Source organism: Pseudopipra pipra, chromosome 4 (assembly GCF_036250125.1).
Source record: "Pseudopipra pipra isolate bDixPip1 chromosome 4, bDixPip1.hap1, whole genome shotgun sequence".
NCBI lineage: Eukaryota > Metazoa > Chordata > Aves > Passeriformes > Pipridae > Pseudopipra > Pseudopipra pipra.
Window position 1 is genome coordinate 64,943,494 of NC_087552.1, and position 23,919 is coordinate 64,967,412.

The 23,919-nt window shown below is 41.7% G+C and overlaps 1 protein-coding gene across 4 annotated transcripts in view; it reads right to left on the reverse strand.

Annotated features, from left to right (window-relative positions):
- The window catches only part of AFAP1 (actin filament associated protein 1), a 117,270-nt gene extending 95,495 nt beyond the window's left edge, over nucleotides 1-21,775 (reverse strand). For 3 of the 4 annotated variants that reach the window (XM_064653313.1, XM_064653312.1, XM_064653311.1), the window contains exon 1: nucleotides 21,633-21,775. The gene's annotated coding sequence lies outside the window, so the exon portion shown is untranslated. The remainder of the gene's footprint in view (nucleotides 1-21,632) is intronic. The other variant, XM_064653314.1, reaches the window with a different exon arrangement.
- Between the last annotated feature and the right edge of the window lie 2,144 nt (nucleotides 21,776-23,919).

The following is a 23,919-nucleotide window of genomic DNA, read 5'->3' on the forward strand; positions in this document are numbered from 1 at the left end:
CGTGGGTTTAACATGAAGAACCTAAGTTTGCCAAAAGCAATTGAACTGTAAAAGTCACTGAAATTTTTTCTGTTACACCAGAAGAGGAGAAGTACAGATACTGGTGCTATATTCTAACCAGACAGCTGAAAAAGAAAGCTGGGCATTTGCTGGTTGTGTTTTATTAAAAATGGTATTTCCACAATACTTCAAAGAAAACCTTTTTTGTACTAAAGCCACTTCTGAAGCAGCAGCCATCAGAGGAAGCAGGATGAGACAACAGCAGCAGAGGGGAGGAAGGACAGACCGCAACGCCAGAAGGAGATGTCTGCTCAGTCAGAGCCTCTCCAATATTCATTCCTTTAAACACTTGGATGTTTTCCTCCTAAAAAGTAAGGCTTTAATAAGCACAGACTTCTACATTAGTCTGAGCGGACTTACTTTTGCAAGTCGTGTCCCTCAGAGGCTGAATCTCATGAGGCCGACTGGTGAGCTGACTCAGGACAATGATGCGCTCTCATCAAGGAGTGAGAAGTGCCGGCAACTAAAAACTGAAAGAAAACGGTAAGCACGTCCCAGCCTGACAGCAGATGGTTTTCAGTTTTTGCCCATTTCAGAGGCAAAGGGGAAGGAGAAAAAGGGAAGGTACTGCTGTCAAGAAGAGGTGACGAAGCAACCAATCCTGCAGCTTCTTTCAAAGCTGAACAGCTGAAGTACATGTCAGTTTTGCTAAGAATTGCAGAATTCAATTGCAGCATAATAAAAGAAGAAAAGAACAAAAAGAACAGAGTTATTCTAAATATAAAGTTATATGGAAAAGCTCTGGGTGAATATGAAACTGTGATCCAAGAAGACCGAACTAAGAATATGAAAGTGAAGCAATGGTATTTAGCAGTTAAATCTTCTTCCAAGAGGTCAAAACCATTTTTCATTAGTTTGTTACTGTATCACCATCATACTTGAAGATGGAAAAAGAGAAGCTGTAAGGTCACAGAAGAGACCACCCAGGAAATCCAAGCTACCCTCATGAAAAATGTTCTTTGCTATGTTTAAGTTCAATTTGTTTAGACATCATTAAGCATTAGAATGAGGAAAGATCAATCTTTTGTGTGGCAGAGGGTTAGAAAAATATGAGAACGTAGGCAAAATAAATGGTTCATGTTTAATCAAAGAATAAGGCTGAAAGTAACATTGAGGAAGTGATGCTGTTCTTCATTCTCATCCTAGGTGAGACCAGCTATACCCATCTCATTCCTCATGGAAATCAGTCCGGCCTTTCATCTCCACTGGCAATCAGACCCAAGCTTTAAGCATCCTTAATCTAAGAAAGAGTGTTATTAACATGCATTATCAATCTGCTTTGCTCAGTTGTAAGCCCATTTTCTCTGGTTCTGTCCACAGAAGATATGGGGAACACACTGCCTTTCTCTTTGTAGCAGCCCTAACCTATCTGAAAACTATTATTATGCCTCTCCTCATTTTTCTCTCTGCTAAACAACGGAAATCCCATCACCAATCTCTCACAGGTTGCATCTTCAGAACCTTTGAATATTCCTGTTGCTTTCTTCTTAAATCTCTCCAATGATCCATATTATCTCTCAAGTACAGTGCCCCACACGATGCTCTGGATGAGGCTCTCCCAAAGTTATTTGAGCCCAGGGAAATATTTGACATCTCTTCCAGAAAATCCTCCCAAGTAAGGTGTTTGCTTGTTTTCCTGGCAAAAGCTTGCCATCAGTCCTTCAGCCTTAGCCAAGATGTGGCTGCCATATGTCACATTTGAAAAGTGTATACAATTGTTTTATTCTTCCTATAGGTAATGCAACAAAATGAAAGACAACAGATATTTTTACTTTAAATTGTTTCTATTACTTAAACACAAGGAAGGGAGGGCAGGGATGACATTTCATAATGATACTGGCCTTCATCTTCTGCATGACCAAAACAAAAGAAAACTCTTCAGGTTTTCATGGCAAAATTAATCATACAAAATATGAAAAACAAGTGGGGAAAATTCACCCTAATTGCCTAGAATAATAAACCTTTTTATCATGTGGGCATGAGAAAAGTTGACAAAAGAACTGCAAACATCCCAGCTGGTAGCTGTCTGAAGAAACTGCTTTGCTCCAGGTTGAAAGACCCCTTCCCATGTGCCAAGATTTTGAAGACTTGTTAAGTCCTCGTCCATGTTATAAAACTCAGTCTTATGAGAAGAAGAATGATGGAAAGAGGAAGGATTGCAAGTGGATGATACAAATGAGGTGCTTTGGAATCCAGGAACAACCTTCAGCCTGGACTTTCTAAACTTCTGCTCAAGCACTGTTTGAGTAACAGTGTCAGCACTGGGGGAAAGAACATGACATAATCCATCACCTCCTGATATTACTGCACATTGTTTCAATCAGAGAAACAGCCCGTGTCTGCCTGAAGTATTACAGTGACAATATATATATAATCCAGCTGACCATATCCTTTCATGATAAAAAGGTTGTGATGAGGAAACACACCATTGCTAATATGACAAATTAGTGGGTTATAAAGAAGTGGACACATGACAAAGCCTAATAATGGAGTGGAGATAATGGGTTATTGGCTCCTGTCAGTCCTGAAATGTTACGAAAGTTCAGGCAGGAGGAAAAAGGCAGAAGGAGGAGAACTGTACAGGCCCTTCAAAATCACCTCATCTCAAAAGAATGACGGAACTCTTCTCTTAGGGCTTGGACATACCTCGGCACAGTTGCCAAGGATATCAGTCTCCCTCTTCCCCATGCATGGAAGCTGTACTGGTCTTATTTCATCCGGTGAACCACTGTGGCTGAAAGAGTCACATTAATGCAAAAGATCCCTGTTTCTGGTTAGTATTTAAATGCCACAGCAGTTCAGCAGCTGAATCACAAGCAGTTCAGCCATGCACGGGTAGCATTAATTTCAGCTGGCCATGAAGCCAGAGCTCTTAACCAAGCAGGGTTTGAAAGGCTTAGCAGTAAAAAGCCTATGCAGAGCTTCAAGTAACTAATCTTGTTCTCCTTTCTTCTTAGTTTATCACATGATATAATTTTCACAGGAAATAAGTGTTTCTCATTAATGATCTAGATCTAATCATGTTGAGTACTGTTTAAGTGGGAAGAAATCAAGTTCTTAAGAAATCTTACTGACGCCTGTCAAGGAGTAGCAGCCACTCAGAGAGTAGCTATAACGTATCATCCAAATAATAAACATGGAAAAGTCAGGACAAAAGGTAATTCTGACATTGTCAAGAGTTTAAATTCCAAAGGTATTCATCTACTTCTCTTTAGACTGGCAGGAGATAAATCATATACTCTGTGAGAGGATGAGATGTACAACTGAATACAAAAAACTCCCGTTGATGCTCTCTCCATTTCCCTCCTTCAAGATGCTCACAGGTTGCTTTCATCTTAACTATTTCCTAATTAGGGAACTTGAAATCCTTGGGCCAGGCTGGATGTTCTCTTTAAAATGAGTTACCAACACTCTCAGAAAACAGTAACTGGAGAGTCACTTTCTGAGGTACTGAAATGACTTTCAGCGCAGTCTGTACAAGTAAGAGAAGCATGTACAAGTGTGCAAATATGTTTGAATTTCAAATTAGATGGTTATTTCTGCTTTTTTCTCATCCTTGCCTTTTCTGCAAGCTGTGGTTTTACAAAAAGTTAAAAGTTAACCAGGGCCACCACTGAGAGGGACAGATGTTGTCTCTGATCCCTCATTTCCATGCCTTCCCTTGGGCCAAGATTAGCATTTCTGGACCACGGGTGAGCCAGAGGAGGGCATGGAGACAGCTCAGCACGTGCCTGTGAGAGCTTCTGTCGGTGCCCATGCAGGGCAAGCAGAAGGAAGGCAGGATGAGTTGGATCATCTCTTGTGGTAGAAGCCTATGTTTAGATTTAAAGCTATTGTGAAACAACAGTCTCTGGTGCAGATGTCACACAATGGTTAACATTGGAAGGGACCTCTGTACATGGTCTAGTCCTACAGATGTGCATATATCTCCACACAAATATACATGCACATACATGATTATCCTCATGTTGCTGTGGGGGGAAGTATGACAGCTACCAGGAGGAAAGTGGTGGGAGAAAACATCTCTGTGTCCTGGGTCAGGCACTCAGGGTATGGCAGGAAGGCTGCAGCTCACTCCCAGCTCCTCAGAGAATAGCCCCTATTCCTGCGGGGTTTCCTTGTTTATCGGAAGGACTCAGCAGCTATGTGGGAGCAAAAATAAGGTTGTTTTTAATATGCAGTGTACTGAGCTTTTTGGAGCATGCATGAATCAGACAGAGAAACTTGGGGCTACACAGAACATATTGTAACAAAACACCTGAAGGAAAAAATGGTATTTATTAAACACATATGCAAAATACTTCTGTGTATTATATGTGAAACACACTCAAGACACTCCAAACTGCTGAAATTACCAGAAGCAATGTCACCAAGAGCCTAAATGTTATAATTATTTTCAAATGAAAGCAATAGCTGCAAGTAGGCTCACATTTAGCTTTCTCCTCCCTGGGGCTGTGCATTCCTAGCAGGGGTGTTATCCTGCATCTCTGCGGAAAGCATTATCTGCTCTGATAACAATGCAGCATTGTGCTTTTAAAGACTACAAAGCAACCACGTAAAGAGTAGGAAAGTTCATTCTGAATGTTTCTGGGAGAATTAAATAGTCCTGTAGTATTTAAGGTTTTACATTAGAGACATTATATATTTTCCCTTTTGAAATTTCCCTTCTGAAAATATAAGGTCAATAAATACAATATCAGTAGAGATTACATTTTTTACAAAAATAATGAAGCATAATGGGCTACCATAAGTACCCTTTACTTTTTATCTTTTTTACTCTGTGGGTCTACCTGATAATTAAACAGATGAGACTGCAACTGGATAAGCAAATGTTGTAATGAAGGAATGCATGGTTATTCACATCTTAGATTTCAAGGGGACTTATTTAATTTTTTGATGTGTTTTAACCCTCAGGACATTGTTCTCCAGGTGAAATTGAATACAATATAGTTAATACTACACTCTTTTTTTCCTACAAGTATGATTCAACCATATTATTCAACCCTTACAGAAGTAGCAGTAAATGCATACATATTCTTACACTGTAAGATTAATTTAATAAAGTTATTTATGGGAAAAATAGTTGACAAGTATTTTGATTTGTGCTGATGTGTAACAACCAAGAGGAGTGACCAATTTTAAAAATAACTTCTGGCAAAGTATTGAAATTCATGAGCAGCAAGGAAAATGAAAGCAGTAAATGAAAAAAAAAAAAAAACAACCAAAAAACAACAAAACCCCAAACAAACCAAAAAACACACCACTAACAACAAAAAAACCAATAAACCCCAACAGTCAAACAAACAGAAAGAACCCACATCTTTTAAGAATGGAGTGTGGAAAGACTGAAAGTTTTGGTGTTTCCAGTAATAAGAAAATGGAAGTGTATCTGAAGTGAGATAGGAAGATATTTCTTCTGAAGGCTTTCAGAATTCCCCTGCAATGGGTTATATACATTGTATTTTTAGCTGCCTACCTACAGATATATGTAACACAGTATAGATGCATGCAGAAGTGTTAACACAAGAGACTACACACCGAAATGTATTCAGAAACTCCAGCTGCTCAGCATATCACAAGCCCTTATAAAGAACACATAAATGCAGGCTTGCCTAAATTAAACAGCAACCACGTGGTGCTCTGCACTCCAGTGAATGTGATGTGTTTATGAACAGCACTTTCTAAAAAATGCTCTACCCTCTCCAGCTTTTAATAATATTTAACTTATCTCTTTCTTTCAACAAAAACTATTTAGGTGAAACAATACAGGAATAATCCTCACGTTTCAAACACTATTGAATCTGTCTGGGAGGTCACCTACAATAGGTAATACAAGCAAGATGTAGCCAGACAGCAATTATTCAGCCTGAAGCAGTGATGAAGAACCACATTCCTTATAAAAACAGCTTAAGCTATTTTTAAGTCTTTGAACTATTTTTAAGACTTACACAGCAACAAGAAGTCAGACAAAGGCTGATACCAGTAAACAAATGTCAAGAGCCAAAGAAATAGAGAACATGGGTTATGTACACTGTTTGCCTTAGGGGTGAACGAAGGAGCTTCACAGGGTGCTCTGCATCTTCAGAGGTCTGCAGTTTCATTGGAACTTTTGGCCCATTAATAGACAGTTAAGCCTCTGAACTTTCCCACTGGTTTCAATGCAAACATACATATGTGCAAAGAACTTTGCTTGATTGCATCTCATGGGCATAACCCTATTTTTATAGGTGTTCATTTCCCACTGGAGTCATTTGAGTGCTGTTGCAGGTTTACAGTTTCCAGCTATCTCTATTTAAATCTCCTCTATATTCTATGGCAATTATTGCTCTATTAGACTATCTAAGAATGATAAATATATATAATATATAATGTATTTAATATGTAATATAATATAGTATATAACAAAAAGTAAACAAATGTGAGTTTTGTTAAAAAAAAAACCTTTAAGGAGATCACCTTACAACACAGTATTTCATATATGGATTTCTGTTAAAGAAAGGCATGTTTCTCAATTATCTATAGCTATACTTCCTGCCCAATCTGAAACATACTTATAAAAGAATCAGGTTTGGGTAATAAATCCAAGTCACGGGTTCTCCCTGGACTTTCTGTCCAAGTCACAAATCCCTGACATTGCTCAGACGTAGGACTCATCTTTAAATGGATTAGTAAAGTATTGGTTAAACTCAGATACTCCAGCTTCCCAGAAACTACAATCTCTCATTTGCACCTTTTCAAGGACACAAGGAACAAAATTTTCCCAAATTCTAGCTGTAGTTTCCCATGTGATGGCTCCCAAGCCACTACACAATCAGTTCCTTTTCACTCTTCCTGCCTTCAGAACGTGTTTTCTGTGATTTGATTGCATATTTTTTTGTTTTTAAATTTTAAAGTGGCAATAAAACTAATTATTTTTTGTTTATTTAAGATTAAGAATCTCAGTCACCCAAATGCAAGACATCTTAATTAGTTAGACACTAAGAACAGCAGGCTAAATAAAAATCTCACAGCTGAGTGAACTCAAATTTGGTATGCAAATCATCTAATATGAGACCAATATGTCAAATTACTCGTAAAGCAGAGAACTAAAATGATACAGCAATGCCCAGAAATACACTAAGAATGTTATATCATAGACCTCATTTACTAAGAATCTGTCATCATTCCTGCATTTCCAGTCTCTTTTCAAAGATGTTTTCACTGAGTCCCAAGAGCCATCAAAGCCCTGAAGTAGCCACGCAAAGATGTTGTGACAGACCTTTTTGTAAGCACCAAGTAAACCTAAAATTAGGAGCACATTTATATATGCAAATGCAAAGAATGATCATCTTGTTTTAAGCCTCCTGAATAAATTCCTTTAATGCAGAAGAATTACTCATTTTATAGGGTTGAAAGCTGAGGCAGGCCTTTTGAGCTTTAGCGGTGACATTCCTCTGACAAAATGCCAGTGCTTACAATGCAGTCATCTGTATCTCAGCTAGCTGCCCTAGGCTCAATGCACACTTTATGGAGAAATTCAGGCTTCCTAAAATAGACCTCTAGAACAGATCAGATTAATTACATCCTAGAGTAGCCAATTTCTACCCCCCGATTGTAAAGGAGGTCTACAGGCAAGAAGGTCAGCTTCAGACCTGCTCTCCAATGTGTGGCTTGAGTCAGGCAGGATGCATCCCACCCTAAGTGCCTATCAGGTTTCATATGCCTTTCATTCGGAAATCTGATCCCATGTTCACTAAAAGGAAAGTGAAAAAGAGCTTCCTTATTACAGTAAGATATTTAAACATAGTTAGAAAGTTGTTTAGTGGTATGTTATATTCACACATATATTCAATAGTGCTATTATTATTCATCATTTTTATGTCATCTTTTACCTGTGCTTAACCAGATTTGCTGAGAATAGGAGCAAGAGAAATATCCAGACTTACATTTACTGAGGGACCCATTAACTGGCACCACTGGGAGCCACAGCAGAGCTCACATAGAGCCTCCTCGGTGTCAGACTCACTCAGCATTCACATGAGATTGCTGTTACGAGCACCAGGGACAGGCAGGACTTATGAAAAGATGATGACTCTTAGCTTCATATTCCCATTTTTTCAACAGATGGCCCAAGTGAGTGCTTTTTTTAGTGGCTTGCAAGTACCAATAGTTGAGTCCTAATTTAGAGGTAAATAGATTAAAACAAATTGTTTATCCTCAGTTAGGAAGCACATTTCGAAATGCTTATCTTCAAGATTAGTAAATGTAACATTACTTCATAAAAATACATTCTCATTTCACTTTAACTTTGGCTTCCTCCTGTCACAGACGCATCACAGTCTTTTTCTCCCAGCCTCAAAACTGTGGTGAGAAAAACATAACAGATTTGACGTATAAGTGAAATCCCACTGTCCTAAGAAAAGGGAGGAGGGAAAGAAAGCACTTTTGGCTCCTAGCTGTCGCCCATCTATCAAGAACAGCAAATGTGACAGGCAATCACAAACATAATAAAAATGGTTTTAACAAAGAGCAACACCTATTCCCTCAAGTCTCACAGATAAGCTGGGTTTGCACTCAGTATCTTCACTCTTCCTAACTTACCAGCATCAGTTTAGTCATGCCAATTTAGCTTCAGCCCCCAAATACACTGAATAATGCACTTAATATACCCCATTACTACCCCTCTGCATCCCACTACTGCTCTTCTACACCTGGTATAGATAAGAATCAACACATTTATTTCACAAATCTTATTACTATTTGCAATCATTCTCCTCTTTAGTCAATGTCCAAGTTGGTTGCCCTCTGCTTCACATTGCCTTTGGTTGCACATGTCAAGTTGCATTCTGTCTTTGAAGGAAGCAATCTGAAATGAAATCCCCTACATAATTTCTACACATGGTCTTTTGATACGAAAGCAGACCCAAAAAAATTCCCATTGGCAAGACTCTATATTGAGGGACTGAAAATCTCCATGATGGAGCACCTCTGCCTCATTTCTTACAATGGGGAAACGTGCTCACCATTTGTCTTCCTTCTAAAGCAATTTGTCTAAAGCCTATCATAAACTCTTCACACGTGAAAATTAACAACAGATGCAGGTACTCGATCAAATACAGAGTAAGGTAAGGCAAAAAAAAAAAAAAAAAGATGGCAAACAATCATATATAGAGGATATGGCACCATTCAGACATAATTATATGTCAAATCCAAAGTATCTCCAGTGTGGGGCAGGCTTTTGTTTAAGAACAAACTTAAGCATAAACAATAATTAATATGGTTGGTTGTTTTGGAGTAGGATATTTACAAGTGATGTGTGCAGACAAACCAGTTAGATGTTTTGCAAGTCCAGCAGATATATTGTCATCTTTGGACTCTGCAGCTAGATTGAGGTCATCCCATGTTACTAAGGGCCCTGTATGACTGACTAGATGTTGTTGATGATCATTTGGAAAAGCAGCTATCAGTCTCAATCAATATACCACTCTAAATTTTCCCTTTAGAAGTTACTATCTGTAATCTGGAAACTGACAGCAATCTGACCTAACAAGCATCTTAGTAAAAATCCTACAATAACTATAGAGCAAAAGACTGCTGACACATTATTTATATAGAATATACAGTTCTTACTTTGAAAGAAAAAAATTCTGAAAATCAGTGCATATATGAAGAAGGCAGAAAAAAACCTCTGGGAAGACAAAGAAGCTAGGGCAATAGAAAACTACCCATATTAACCCATTTCACAGCTGTTTCACTAGCTTGATAATGCCATTTCTTAGCCCTCACACGTGGAGCAGACGGGATGTAGCCCTCTAATCTTTACATTACAAAACATGCAACTTTATGCTGACAAAGCTTTTAATCATCCAGGACACACAGTCTACCACTGTCAGAATTTGAATTCAGCGATATAATTCCATGGTGAGATCAGATAAAGAAAGGGAAATAACAGGATTCTGAAAAGCCCACAGTCTAGCAATCTTCACTACTAGTCACAAGCCACCAGAAAATCCAAATATAAAACAAGATAATGGCAGCAGACAATGAAAATTCTTGCTCAAAGGGCTCTCCGCTGGCATTCCGTGATTTCCCAGCAGTCCTATTATTGGGGTCCCAAGTCCCTGATCTTTCCATTATTAGTCAATGACAAAAATGCACTTGCCTAAAGGCAGAGAAAGAATTATTGCAGGAACGGATGCTATTTCTTAAGCACAGGAAGGAGGAGGCATCACTCGGTTATAATGCCGACTGAAAAAAAAACTAAAATTATTTAAAGCTGTATTGGGTTTACTACAGTATAAATTGTAATTCCATAGGAAAATGCACTTTACATGTGAAATCAGCAACTACTATACATTTATTTTTTTCAGGTGGCTTTCATAATTCTGTTTTTAACAGTTTGAAATTACATTTTCCCCTTCTGCTTTGGACAACTTTCACTGGTGAATGTAGAGTTTCCTCCTTCTAAAAATCTCACCAGAAAGAAATTCTCACTTTAATAAAGAAACAATACCAAAAGGAATTCAGTATTTTCCTAGGTAGGCTTACATCAGATGATGTCCAACAATAATAATTTTGGAGAATTATGCCACTAATAATGATTTCTCCAATCCAAGGAAAAACCTTTTTATCATGCCCTTTGCTATCATGCAGTTACACCCTGGCAGACTCTCACCACAAGGTACAGTTGCTCAATATTACTTTGTACCTTTCTGAACTATGTAAAAACGCTCTTTAATACTGACCATAACAAAACAACCCTGTGAAGCGCTGTGGTACACACAGAGTCATGCTTCATTCCACCCCTCCTAGAGCTGATAAGAACCCTCTGGAATCATACACACACTTTTTGTTGCTTCATTGCACTGGATGCAGCTGAACTGAACAGGGGAAGGATTATTTTGGAAGACTACTGTAATGAAGTGACCTGATCCAGGATGGTCATGACCATCTTACAGCTGACCCTAGAGAATGCAATCAAAGAAAACTGACATAGCTGTGGAGGGTTTCAGCATGTCCTACGTCAGTGAGAGAGAAAATTTGCACAGCTCTTCTCCACTGGCTCACTGGGAGAAGGGTACGGTCTGTACTTTTAATAGCAAATAGTACAGCATTGAGTGACGCCACTCACGTTACGAGTACAGGGCTGTAAAAACAGCAGGTGAGCAGGTGAGATGTTTGCTCCACAGACTGCATGGCAGAAGGGGCAGGTGAGCTAGTCCCTGCAAACTGCAGTTCAAACATGGTGGGACAAGCAGCTTATGGATGCAACACCCAGCTTTAGGTCAAAAATTTTTTCCCAGGTAGAGCAGATAAAAACTTGTTCATCCCAGAGCTCAGGAGTGTTCCTAAACTCACTAGAGCTGCAGGAGTTAAGACGAAAGCTTATAAAGCAGGGGTGACAATAGCAATAAATGTCAAAGATGTTATAGGATTCTTACATGCTTCTCTCCTTCCTATGCGTTTCATTAAAGTGAAGATTATGGTTTTGTACTGAAACCTTGGGAGTGCTGAGGCAGTAGCAGGGCTGATGAGAGAGGTGACCAGTGTACCAAAATCCTTACAACTATATTACACATTTATTTCAAGCATTCAGGCAGCCTGTCAGTTCTCTTCTTCCCTTTGCACCCTGGGTATCTGCCATTTCCAGTTCCTACTCTCCATCCCATATCATGAAATCATTAACTTTTTATGAGTTATTAACATGTAAAAAGCTGCTCTAAGGTACCAAGTGCTCTGTAAGTCACTGATGATGACTTGCTAGAAGATCACACGCTTCTTTAGCTGTATGTTCATAACTCAAACTTTAGCTTGAGCATGGACACATTGCTGCTATGTTGTCTCTGGGCAACTCTGCTCCTGGCTCAGCCAGTTGATTGGACCATCCAGAGGATGTCTCCTGGCCAAGAACAACTCCACAATCACACCTTGGAAAGCTGCATATCTTCATTTCATACATCTTTACTTTCATGCTATTTACATTTAGGTCTTGCTCTGGGTTGTTCAGATCCTATCTCACAAAGGGAAGCACTTAGACCTCAGTAGGAAGCAGCCCTTCCCTACAGCAATGTGCAGGGAAAGGGCTGGACTTGTCCATAAATACTGCTTCCAAGTTACCTCCCTGAAGAGAAAGAAGAACTTAACTAGTGTAAATGCAAAGACTGAGACTACTTAAAGCACACTCAAACCAAGCTAAGGTTTGATCCCTATTTGGCAGAGTACTTTTTCTTTATTTGGTTGTTTTTCTTTAAAGCTGGCAGAAAAACCCAGAACAGCTGTTTTTTTGTAAGAGCTGGTATGTCAGGAAACTTAGCCCAAATGACCCCAAGTCTCAAAGACGGATTTCACCCTTTGCTCTCATAAAGTACAATAAACTTCAGGGTAATCTGAGTTTGCACTTATATGTTGGAGCCTGCAGCTGTGCTGACCATAAACCAGACAGGAATCCCCAAGTGCAAGTACAGCAAAGCTAGTCCCATAATGCTTAAAAAGATATTACTGTGGTAGGAAGAACAAAAATGAAGGATTTTAAAAGGGTTGAAGAAGTCTAGAAATCCCCAAACATCATACCTCTTCAAGACAAGTTTTGCTTTCTGTGTAATTTAATCAGTATTTTAGTTGTTTTTTGGGGGCAGGCAGTCGTATGGGCCTTCTACATGTATCTCTAATCGTCCTCGAGTTGTAGAGAGAGCTACTGTTTACAGGAAGCCTTCATTACAGCTTATTTTTTTACACTCAAATCACTTTTAAAAGTTACATAGCTGGACTATAAGCAAGAGAACACAAAAATGAGAGAAGTGGAGAAGATGAGGTCAAAGAGGGGACAGCTCTCAGCAAGATTTTCCACATATGCAAAATCTAGACTCAGTGTTTTATAAACAACAATAAAGAAGAAGATCCAAAGGGATGTGAAGGAAATTGGAGTATTGAGAGACTGTGAGGCTCAGTCATTGCAGACAGTCAGACGGGAAGAGCAGTGACCAGGAGACTAATTGGAACTTGCGTTAGAATAAAATTAACTGCTGCATTTTTGGGGTATGTTGGATACAACTTGATCCAGATCAGCTCTGGAATAATGCTCAGGATGTGGTTGTCACAAGGGGGAAGGTGTCTTGATGGCTCCAAGCTGCAGCCATGTGGAAGTCAGTGAGTGGGATGGATGCTTTTGGGGCCAAAATAGTTGATATGGGGTCAGTACACTTGCACACCTCCTGTCCATGAGAACTCACAGTCAGCAGACCAGCATAAAAGTGTATGCAACCCCAAGCACTAATCTCACTGATGTCAAATAAGATCATTATGTACTAGAAGGCTGCTAATAACCTTGTTGAACTTCTTGAGATTCATACAGGGCTACCTGTCCAGTCTGTCTGAGTCCCTCTGGATGGCATTCCTTCCCTCCAGCATGTCAACCGCTCCACCACAGCTTGGTGTCACCATCAAACTTGCTGAGAGTGCAGTCAATCCCACTGTCCCTGTCACTGACAAAGACCAGTCCCAGCACCAATCCCTGAGGTACGACACTCATCATTCATTTACTTAAAGTCTAGTGCTCACATAAACACTTTTCTGAGCTCCAGGAAAAGAAGACCAAAAAGCTGAAAAAGGCAAACCAAGGACAGCAAGTCCCAGAGAAGACGAAAAGTTTACAGACACAGGAACAGACAAACTTTCCCAGAGAGAGAACAACTCTTCCTTTCCCCAGAGGACACTTGTTTTGTTTATCTGAGTTTTTTGGTGTGTGCTTTCAGCTGTCTGCATGTTTGGGGGGCTTGTTTTCATTAATTTCCAAAGTGAGAGACTTTAAGGTTTTTTGATTTGGGTTTGTTTTTTTAAGGTCTTCAACTATTTTTTTTCCCCTTTTAAATGAAACCTTACTTGTTAAATATCCCTTTTTTCAGAAGAAATAACTAACCTTGGAAATACGATTGTTTTTGTAACCAGGTGCAGTCCCACCCATCCGCAATCAGCATTATTCATCCTGGCCCACATCCAGAATTTTCCCCAAGACTCTTCGGGGTGGGTTTCATTCCTGTTAAGCTCAAAACAAAATGCTGTGGCCTGACCTAGCCTCTTCTCTCCTTTCAGCTCTCCTGGTTCTTCCTGAAGGACCCACCATGCATGCATCATCCCCTCTCTAAGGAGACTCGCAGCTTTTCATGGTCCTAATGGCAAACACATGGTGCAGACACAGGGATTAGGCGAGGAGGAGAAGAGTTCTGTATATTCACAGAAGCTGCTCAGCCTGAATACTTTATCCCCACTCCAAGCAGCAAATATTTTCATTTTCCAAAGGGTATTTCTTTTGATTATGCTGTGTGTTAACAGAGCTGAAAATCACTGAGCTTCTAATGTTTTCAGGTATTTATTTTCTTCGGCCTGTATCTCTTACAGCCAGTGACAACATCCAGTAGGTATTTCGCTCTATTCCCTAGCATGGACTGGCTTACAAGAATAAATCCCACTCTACATAAGGGTAATTTCTTTCTGTTTGACCTATGCTAAGATGTAGCAGCAGAACAGCATCAGAGAGTGGCCCCTCTGCACCTCAGCTCCCAGCCACTGCTGCCCTGGTGACACTCGGCAGCCCTGCTCCTGAAGTCATCACTTCGCCTTTTACGTTATCCCTCCTATTTTCAACCCCCTGCCACTTTATTATTTGCTTGCAGGGCTGAAATGATGTTTTTATGTTTGGTCTGACCAGCAGCAGGCAGCCAGCTACTGAAGCAGGAGCCCCCAAATGATGACACAGGACTCAGCTCCTCAGACCAACTCCTGCTGGCAGCTTTCCCTCTCCTCCTGATGATGTGGGAACAAGACCACTTATGGCTTTGGCCTCTTAAAACCTCTCTACCAAGTGTTTGTGCAGCCGTGGTGCCTGGCTGCTGGAACTCATGGTCCAGAGTTTCAGCCCCTCCTGGCACCATCCATCCCTGCATGGGCAGAGATGCTGAGCAGGGACCCAGAGTTCTGATGCAAGCTCATCAGTGAGGACGAGCACCGCTGGCACACAGCATCTGACAGCACCATCTAAAACCACCCAAGGACGTCTAACTGTCAAAACCTTCCCCTTGGCTGCCAAAATCCTCGGGGATAGCCCTAGCCTTTGAAGACAGACAACAGGCAGCATAATTTTGGGCAGGCTCCTTCTCCCTCAGGTTTGCAGCCAGTGCCCTGCCTAGTGCCAGTTCAGCAGCTGAGGCTATAAAACCTGTCAAACTGACACAGCACATACAGAGGAAAACCGCAAAAGTCATTATTTCCATAACCCACTAGCCAGTTCATGTGCCTTTTTTTTCCTGACAGAGTAGATAACCTTTTGCTAAATGTACTTCGCATTTTATGAGCATTTTCCTTGCACCTGCTATTGTTCATTTCATGTGGCATTTCAAACTTCCTTCCCCAAATCTGGTACCAAGATGGTTTCTGCCAAGAATTGGCTCGTTAAAAACAACAAAATTTACAGATCATACCCTGCTGCTGGCCATACACATTACCAGTTTGAAGTTTCAATCTTTCACTTGAAAGTATAACAGTAAACATATTTATTTTTTAGCAATTAGCCATTTTTCTCAGAAAACCTGCGTGACAAGGACAGCTCTAATATATATCACCTATACATATACACGCTCTTTATCTAGATACATCTACATATATATTTGTATATATCACATATACACACAAGCATATGCCTGTAAAGGCAGAATTACACACCAGCAATTCTGCCTGTTCCCATTGCTTCTTGCTCTCTCATCTACCTGTCAGCAAGGACTTTGCTTGCAAGGAAGTCAGGCACCAAGTGACAACCTGTCAACCTGTCACTATACTGAGCCCTGGAAAGGAAGGCAAGAAAGTTTTATCTATTGCAGTTGGCAAGAAAAGGAGAGAAAAGGAATCTGAAAATGGGAGTGAATTTAGTGTAAATATGAAAAAATCCAAAAACACAAAATGTTTTAAATTTTAGTTAAACTCCAAAACCAGAACAAGGTCAGTAGGGAAAACCAACCAACCAAACAGAAAATAAACAAACACAAAGTGTTAATAATGTTTTGCATGCTGAAAAGGGAGATGTTGCAGCTGAACAGCTGACCTTGGCCTCTGAAAGAGACCTAGAGTAGCCTGCAAAGGCACATGTTCCCACAAAAAAATAGCAAACCACTTGATCTGAGGAAGCTACATTATTTCATGTAAGAATCAGAGAAGTCTGAAAACACTTATTTATTCCCTAACATTTACAGGTGCAGAAAACACCTAAATTAATCCAACTGCATCAATTCCTTAGTAAAAATAATGCTGAGGCTTAGAATGGGACTGAAGACCATTGCCTGACAAAGGCTGAAGCTGCAATGGTTTATGAATGATTCGCCAATGCCATTGAGTTGTAGTGGAAGGCTCTTCCACTGCTTTACAACCATCATATTTTATTAATCAGCCCAACAGCAAATGGTAAAATAGAAATCTGCCTACAAAGCTGGCACATATGGGGAAAGCTCGCTCCTGGTTGTTTTATTTTAAACAAATTCTACAGTAGCTCCCATTGTTTGTTTGTTTTTCCCTCTAGACTAGATAGCATGTGGCTTATGAGCCACACTGATAGATGCGATAAAGCTCCTGCCAGATCTGATGGATGACGGCACTAGGAAGTGCTGTGAAGGTCACAGTGTAATTCTCTCTTTGCAGCTGCTCCTGGTAAAAAATGGTACAGGAAAATAAAATCTGGATCCACTAATTGCTAATTAGCAGGGAAATTCCCTCCTTACCTTGCCTTCTCCTCTCTTCCAATTTCCAACAGGAATGCCATAAGCATGTGTAACCGATGAGAGACCAGATAAGTTTCAAAGAGATACTTAAACATACTTTAATGGACCAAAAAAAGAAAAAAAAATCCAACCACAGCAACTGGCCAAATATTGAGCCTTTATACTCTGAAGACAGTGCAGAGTAGTTTAGCATGAAAACAGCATATGAAAGAGCTTTTACCATTTGCTTTTCTGCAAAACTGAGATAACATACCACTACATATTCCCTATGAAGGACTGCTATCTCCAAAAGCATGAATACATGAATTAAGCTCCTTTCCCAAAGTCCATCCATTTTAAATGAACCAGGCAAGCATGCTTATTAGAAGCGACTACCAGCAAGTCAGAGCATCAGTAAGTCAAGTAGAACACCAAAATCCTCTTTTCCATAAATGTTGAGAGGTGATGAGGAGAGTGATAAGAGACTTTGGGGAATTCACAAACATGATATAATGACAGTTCCCTAATGAATAATATATATTCAGTGAAACTCATTGCAATTACCTCACATACACAAAGTGTTGTATTTCTTGGGGGTAAAAGGCTGTTATCTTTGAGACATCAGCTACATTACACATTAAATTTGAAACCACTTGTGTACTCTTTTCTGGCACTCACTATTAATGGATGGAAATATTTTTATTCAGCATTTTGTACTCATAAAGATTTTGGCACAGTAAGGCCATTAACATCTGTCTTAGAGAAAGACAGTCTTTATCACTCAGCTCAGAAATACATGATGGCAGAGAGATGCTGGCAGCAGAAATCCCCAAGACAGTAAAAAAATCCCACCACTATGTCACCATGAAAGGAATAATACCCTAATTTTTTTTTCTTTATCAGTTTAGGAAAGATATTTAGAGAAGACAGTCCTATGCAGTTTGGTTATTTTACTGCCAAACATGCACCATCAATTTTTAAAATATCACTACGTGCAAAGAACGGTAACTATACAAAATCAAACTGACCAGATAAAGTCCTCTTAGGAGCCTCTTTCCTAGATTTCTTGATGAACACTGATAAAATATACAACAGATATACATTCATCCTTTTCACAGCCTAGCGTATTCTCCAAAGAATACTCTAAGAGAGGTAATCACCATCAGCTCCTTTGGACATTGCTGTGTTAAGGGTGCTCAGCACCTTTAGCAGTCAAACTTTACTGTGCACCACCATGTCACAACTGACTTTCTGCTAAGGTGGCAGAGGGGTAACTGATGGCAGAAAACTAGTTTCCTACCATTCAGGATTTAATTTCTTGCCTTATCTCTGGAAAATAGGGATTATGTTCCAAAAGATTAATTTCTTATCTGCTATGAGATATCCCCCTCTGCACAAACCCAAATTATGTTCCTGCAATACTATTCATTAGCATTACTCCCATTAGCATGTCTTTCACAACCTAGAGAGTCAAGAGTTAACTTCTAATCAGAGTATCATAGAATCATAAATGGTTTGAGTTGGACAGGACCTTAAAGATCTTCTAGTCGAGCAAGAGCAATGTAACATATAATAGTACAGACAGTATTTTACAGCCTATATATATACATAGTATTTCACAGTGCTGATCCATATGCAACACAAATGCAGGACCTTTACGTATACATAGATGGGTAGGTGCAGTGAGACAGTCATGCTGGTGTAACCCCTGCATACCACACTCAGGGTCACTCCCCTGCAATTGCAGCTACGTGTTTTCCCACCTGCTCATACTGTGTTGACAGACTGTTCTCCGTATGGCTTTATGCAGACACTCCCCCAAAAGATATGGTATTAAAAACTTAAATTGATCTAAGGTCAGCTTAGGATGCATCCTAGTAGGAAAATAACCTTTATAGATGTAGTAGTACATTCAAGACTTGGCTTTTTCAGTCCTTCACTGAAAGTTCAGAGCCCACAGTAACTGCAGTCCTTTGGCTGACTTACATCTTTCTACTATTTTTGTTGGGTTTGACTGTACAGTTCAACTGTGAGCCTAAGAACATTTTACATTAGGAGTGTATTAACCTGGAATAATATCTACTGAGTGTGTAACCCAGTCACCTGCCCAGATCAGACAGACAGTTCCTGTGCCAGATGAAACCCTATATGAATCAGGGAAGTCCGAGTCATATCAATAGCCAGGTGTCACTCACATCCAAAACCAGTTGAACTGTGCAACTGGAAGGGATGCATAATTTTTTTTGAAAAATTGCCATACTAGGATTTACTGTGACTAAAAACCATAATAGAGTGAACTAAACTGTACAGGAGTTTGGAACCACAAGTCCTTGCATTCCACCCTCCTTCAGCAAGAGATGTCTTGCAAATGAATATTAAGTACATCTCTTCCTCCTCCTCCTCACCCCCTTCTCGCCAAACAAAGAGCACAGCTTTGAACAAAGCAGTTAACCAGGCAGGCTCCTGGATACCACACTCCCATTGAAGGCCCTATCAGACACAAAACTTTTGAAAATGGATGGAAATTAAATCGGTGGACTCCAGATTGCATCAACCAGCCCTGAACCGCTGGCTCTTTGTCCTGAGGCGATGTCTCAAGGAAGTCGGCAGCAAGCAGCAGGGCTAGACAATTCCTGATCTGAGCTTACAGCAGGTTGTCTTTGCACCACTGAAAGGAATAGCACAGTTAGTCATATGTGTATCAAATACAGTCTGTCCCCACTGAGACTTCAGTATTTGATTTTGGGTTTTGTGTCTCTGACAGTATCCCCTCAACTTTCAGGAGATGAAAATGAAAACCTACACCAAGATAGTAAGATTTGAAAATCATGTGAGTGGCTGATCTATTGAAGTGCTGCATTTTACCCCCTCCTTGTTACTACTGCTTCAAGAAATACTGCAGTTTCAACCTCACAGATCTTCCAAATCCCAAAATCCACCTGACACCCAGGAGCACCACTAACACTGACTTTTGCTGACAAATTTCCTGGGAAACACCTAACAGTGTGATCTATCATCAAAGGCAGTTGAGTATCTGCTCATTGTTCTGTTTGCAGGCTTGTCACTGCAATCACTGGCTATCCTGACACACAAAGAAAAGATGCTTCTTTTCTGAATCCACTTCAAATTCTGTTTAAACCTATCTGGTGCCCAATAGCCCCAGAAAGACATGATGCTCTCCCTCTGGCTCTAATGCAGGATTTGCTCTTCTTCCACCCTAGTTCCAAAAGGAAAAATTGTTCAAAAGGAGAAAGTAATTGTTCCGTTCTTCCCATGGAAACCACCAGGAGGCATAAGGGATGACTGAAAGGCACCAAGTGCCCATACTGAAGAGCACTGATGGATGGATCCATCTGGCTGCCAAGCTGTTCCCTTGTGCCCTTGCCTCAGAGAGGCAGACAAAAAAAAAAGCTTCATAATACTGTTATTTTCATGAAAGAAAAGAATAGTTCTGTAACACTTGGAGTAAACAACAGCAGATCACCTGCAAGGGCAGGACACTAGCTATGGCATAATCATTACTTGTTATGGATACCTCTGAGAACTGAACCAAGCTGTGCCGTGACATTTTTTTCCCCATGGAACAAAGAACTGCACAAAGAACAGCAGAACTGGTCGTCTTAGAAAGTCCTGAACTGCAGTACATTGTTTAATTGGATCTTTCTGGCTTTGAGATTTGTCATTTTATAGTTGGATCTCAGCTGCAAAGTTCAGTCATATGATAAACGGAACAGGCACAGGCACAGCAAGTGTTGGCATCAAATCGATCATATAAGATCCAGAGGGGAGATGAGATAAATACTCCTCTGCCCCTGACATCTGCCTTGTCTAGCCTTTCAGAGTGTGCATTCACTCAGCAGCGCTGCCCTTCAGGGCAGGTGAATGCGTGGGTTTCCGAGAGATGCCTGCCTAAATCCACTCACCTCCTGCCACTCCAGAGCTTTCAGGTTATAAAGCGACGCCTGCTTCTGGCCGTTTATCTGCCACTTTTGCCGCCCATTATTTTCCTACCGCCTAAATCTCCGGCAAGCTTCCTCTAACCCACACACACAAAACACAACGGGCGTAGAACCGACAAAGTTGAGTTTCCAAAAAAACCTCTCAGTGGAAGAAATCGAACCACGTCGCAGTGACCGGTCCCCCCCAGCTGCCAATGGCAGGCAGCTCCTCAGCTCGAACCTCCGTTCAACAGGAAATCAAGGAGGGGGTCGGCCCGGGAAGCCAATGGGATGAATCTGGAAGGATGGTTCTGTTCGCCTTTGCCTTGACTGACTCCAGGACTGTAGCATGATGCAATCTCTCGGCTATGATGAAACGGGATCAAATGGCCAAGCCTGCAGACAGACCACCTCTGCCCACCCCAAAAGGCAGACAACAAGGAAGCTCGCAGCGGTACAAAACAGCAGCGCGGCTGCCTGGCTGGTGCCTTTCCCGGGAAGGGCATGCAAGTTTCGGGATGGCGGACAGAGGGCTTCGTTCCGGAGGATCTCTCGGCCGGATTTTTGCTCTTTCAAAGCCCGGGCAGGGGCCGCCCCGCGCGCGCTGCCGGGGGGAGCCGCCGCCGCCCGATGCCCGGGCTCCCTCCCAGTTTTTTCCATGTGCTGCTCCCGGCCAAGAAAACCAGCGAGACTGACTTTCTTTTTAGGCTTTTTTTTTCCAGTAAGCCCACAGCTTTCCTAGCACGGGGCTGCCTGGAGCAGCAGCGGAGCCGAGGCTGAAAGAGCCCCATTTCTGAACCCAGCCCTTCCCCTCCCTCTCTTTTTTTCCCTCCTCTCTCCCCTCCCCGCCCGCGGAGCTCGGCAGGGATGCTGCCCCGGGGCGGGAGGGGGGCGAGCGGGACCGGAGCCCTCGTACCTTTCGCGCCGTCCTGCCGCGGGTGGCGGCACAAAGCGGCTCCGCGCAGCTCCAGCGCCGCGGAGCGCAGCCAGCGCCGCGCCGGGAGGGGACGGGCACGGGCGGGAGGAGCCGCCGGCCCGCCCGGTCCCACCGCCCCCGGCCCGCGGGTCCCCGCCCCGCGGGGAGGGGACAGGGCCGAGGCGGAGCGAGAGGAACAAAGGCGGGGGGGCCCCCGCAGCATCCCCCGGGAGGGGTCGGGGTGTGGCAGCCCGCGGGTGTAGGGCAGGATGGGGCAGGTGTGCGCAGCAGCCCCCGGGGGCGCAGCTTCCCCCTTTCCCCGGCAGGGGCAGGTGAGCCAAAGTGCTGCTCCCTGCGAGGCAGATCAAACCTGAGCTTCCTGCCCCTGAGTAAATCCTCCTTGGAGGACGGAGACTTGTTTCCCGAGTAAATGCTGACATACTGCGATATCTCAGCTGGACCCTCGGTGCAGCCCATGCCCTTCCCGTTCTTGTCCGGGAGATGCTGTCCCTCCGGCAATGAGCAATCCAAAGCATGGATTTGGAACATACTCAGCATGTCGGCATTTATCTAAATTTTAAGCCCTTTTGTTAAAATGGTGTAAAATGGGTTTAACATCATCTTACTTTAGCTTGATACAAGCCAGATTTAAATCAAGAGTGCAAGGTGAGACTAAAATCTGTATTGATTAAAAGTATTGTCTAAGAGCTTAAAGCAGGGTTCAGTTTGTAGCAGAATTGCCCATTGACCAAGGGCAAGCTTCCATATGGGAAACCTTGGTATACATGTTCTAACTTTGACAAGTTCATGTATTTATTTTCCTCCCTGTCCATAGAGAAATTGGAAAACTGAGGTCACAGAATAATGTAACTAAGGGAAGAACTTTAGTTAAGGAAACAATATTTCTGTTTTTTTAGTCCACTTGGGTGTCAGAGCATCTTTCCTTTTACTTCAACTCTTTAACAGTTAGTTAGATGCACAAATGTTCTCTTCTGAGAAATATTTGGGGAACATTCTAGATGCAAGTTCATCATTCTGTACAAGCTTGTACCTCATGCTGTTGTCATCATGGCTGGGCTTCGCGAACAAAGATTTGGGAAAGGCTCTATCCACATTTGTTACAAGCATGCAGGTGGCTAATAAGGCCAATACGAGATAGACATGTCCAATTGCAAAAGGCACAGCAGAAAGACTCCTTAGGAGGTATATTCTGCAAGGCACGATTCTTTCTAAGTTGTCTTTTCTTCTCGAGAGTGATCCTGCGTGCGTTCTCAAAGGAAGCAGCAGCGTTATAGATGGCATGTCTCCAGGCCTCCCGATTGGAGGCCAGAGTAGACCAGCTATGCTGATCAATATGGCCAAGGCTGAGATGTTGTTTCAGGGAGTCCTTGTATCTTTTCTTCAGGGCTCCTCTCTTGCGGCAGCTGGTGGCAAGTTCACCATAAAGCAAGATCTTAGGGAGGCGGTGGTCCTTCATCCTGGAGACGTGCCCTGCCCATCGCAGCTGTGTCCTCATGTTGTTGTACATCTTAGAGTATGCCACTCATTAAGCATTTTTAATTTTGGTGAATAAAATTTGGGTTGTTCTGGCCAGGTTTAATGTGCTCTTCTGTCCTGTTTCATTATCCTTAATCATTCCAACAGGGTGATACCAAAGTAACAGGTTCAACCAGGGAAAATTCTATTTAGTCAGCATTTACACTGTGTGGCCACTTAGGATGCATGAGGTCCCTGTATCCTAAAACAGGAGAGCTGAATTCACAGCCCAACCTTTTCAGCACAAATTGTTTAGCCGAAAATCTCACTTTTAGCTGTTCTCTTTTCTTGTATGCCTTTGGGTACGGGCAGGGAAGGACTTGCCTACTGGATGAGCTCTTCTTACAGCAGCAGCCTGCTCCTACCTGCCTTTTTTCATTCTGCTTGTTGGGAGCTGGCAGGAGGGGGTTTTGAAGTACTTAGAAGTAGTGATTTTTCAGGCAATATTAAAGGGTTTAGTCAGCTGTGAAAAAATTAAACCATAGCTCCTCTTCTCCACAGTTCAATTGCTTGCAGCTATTGCTGTATTTGAGCCACTTAAGTTGTTATCATGACCTGTAAAATATGATCACTAGGAAGAATAATCCAAAACTCTGCTGTAAAAGCACAGTCCTTGGCTGCTGTGGCACATGCAATGTAATCCATGCACAGTACCACTGATTAGTATGCTTGCAGTGAGCACTTCCAGGATGTGCTGACTTTACTGCCTCTGTTTGGGTATGTTTTTAATTTTAATGCACACATCACATAC